This window comes from Raphanus sativus, chromosome 9, assembly GCF_000801105.2.
Source record: "Raphanus sativus cultivar WK10039 chromosome 9, ASM80110v3, whole genome shotgun sequence".
In the NCBI taxonomy this organism is placed as follows: Eukaryota; Viridiplantae; Streptophyta; class Magnoliopsida; order Brassicales; family Brassicaceae; genus Raphanus; species Raphanus sativus.
The window spans coordinates 3,638,005-3,640,492 of record NC_079519.1 but is presented as its reverse complement, the minus strand read 5'-3'; positions in this window follow the sequence as shown (position 1 = coordinate 3,640,492).

Below are 2,488 nucleotides of genomic sequence, written 5' to 3'. Positions count from 1 at the left end.
CATTCTAATTTTTTAATATAACATTTCATATACTGTGTAGATCAATGGAATTAGGATTATGAAATCTTCATTATCTAGAGAAACGGAGACTACAAAGGTTTTAAACTCTTTGACCATCCTCTTATGTCAGTCCTTTATGAAACTATACATTAAAACCATATTTTAAAAAAATTTCCAAAATCTTTGGGTTTCAAAAATATTGAGTTTTCGGTAAATGCACTATATACTGAAGTTTATAATCTTCACTTTAGTTTTAAAATTTCAAACCACATTATACATTTGAATTAATGTATATAGGAACAATTCTAATTTTTTAATATTTAGTTTACTAAAATTTCATATACTTCCAAGATTAGTGGAATTAGCATTATAAAATCTTCACTATCTAGAGAAACAGAGACAACAGAGGTTCTAAACTCTTTGACCATCATTTTATGTCAGTGGTCGCTGAAACTATATACTAAAACCAGATTTTTAATATTTTTGAATTTTTTTTCAAAATCAGTGGGTTAACCTCTTCAAAAATATTGAGTTTTCGGTAAATGATCTATATACTGAAGTTTATAATCTTCACTTTAGTTTTAAAATTTCAAACCATATTATACAATTGAATTAATGTATATAGGAACCAATCTAATATTTTTATATTTAGTTTACTAAAACTTCATATACTGCCAAGATTAGTAGAATTAGCATTATAAAATCTTCATTATCTAGAGAAACGGAGACACCAGAGGTTCTAAACTCTTTGACCATCATCTTATGTTAGTAATCGATGAAACTACACACTAAAACCATATTTTCATATTTTTGAAATTTTTCCAAATCCGTGAGTTAACCCCCTTCAAAAATATTGAGTTTTTGGTAAATGCTCTATATACTGAAGTTTATACTCTTCACTTTAGTTTAAAATTTTCAAACCACATTCTACATTTCAATTAATATATTCTAAACTATTTTTCATGGTATATAGAAATCATTCTAATTTTTTAATTTTTAGTTTACAAAAATTTCATATAATGCCTAGATCAATGGAATTAGCATTATAAAATCTTCATTATCTAGAGAAACTAAGACAACAGAGGTTCTAAACTCTTTGACCATCATCTTATGTTAGTACTCGATGAAACTATACACTAAAACCAGATTTTCAAATTTTCGAAAATTTTCCAAAAACCGTGGATTAACCCCTTCTAAAATAATGAGTTTTCGGTAAATGCTCTATATACTGAAGTTTATACTCTTCACTTTAAAATTTTCAAACCACATTCTACATTTGAATTAATGTATTCTAAGCTATCTTTCATGGTATATAGGAACCATTCTATTTTTTTAATATTTATTTTACTAAAATTTCAGATAATGCCTAGATCAATGGAATTAGCATTATAAAATCTTCATTATCTAGAGAAACGGAGACTACAGAGGTTCTAAACTCTTTGACCATCATATTATATCAGTGCTCGATGAAACTATACACTAAAACCAGATTTTCATATTTTTGAAATTTTTCCAAAATCTGCGGGTTAACCTCTTCAAAAATATTAGTTTTCGGTAAATGCTCTATATACTGAAATTTATACTCTTCACTTTAGTATAAAAATTTTAAACCACATTTTACATTTGAATTAATGTATTCTAAACTATTTTTCATGGTATATAGGAATCATTCTAATTTTTTTAATTTTTTATTAATTAAAATTTCATATAATGCCTAGGTCAATGGAATTAACTGGTATAAAATTTTCATTATCTTGAGAACCAGAGACACAGAGGTTCTAAACTCTTTAACCATCATCTTATTTTAGTACTCGATGAAACTATACACTAAAACCAGATTTCCATATTTTTGAAAAAAATTCAAAATTCATGGCTTCCCCTTAAAAAATATTGAGTTTTCGGTAAATGCCCTATATACTGAAGTTTATACTCTTCACTTTAGTTTAAAAATTTCAAACCACATTTTACATTTGAATTAGTGTATTATAAACTATCTTTCATGGTATATAGGAATCATTCTAATTTTTTTAATATTTGGTTTACTAAAAATTCATATACTGCCTAAATTGGTGGAATTAGCACTATAAAATCTTCATTATCTAAAAAATCTGAGACAACAGAGGTTTCAAACTCTTTGACCATCATCTTATGTTATGACTCGATGAAACTATACACTAAACTCAGATTTTCATACTTCAAAAAAATTTCCAAAATCCGTGGGTTAACCCCTTCTAAAATAATGAGTTTTCGGTAAATGCTCTATATACTGAAGTTTATACTCTTCACTTTAGTTTAAAATTTTCAAACCACATTTTAAATTTGAATTAGTGTATTATAAACTAGCTTTCATGGTATATAGTAATCATTCTAATTTTTTATATTTAGTTTACTAAAATTTCATATACTGCCTAGATTAATGGAATTACCATTATAAAATCTTCTTTATCTAGAGAAACGGAGACAACAGAGGTTCTAAACTCATTGACCA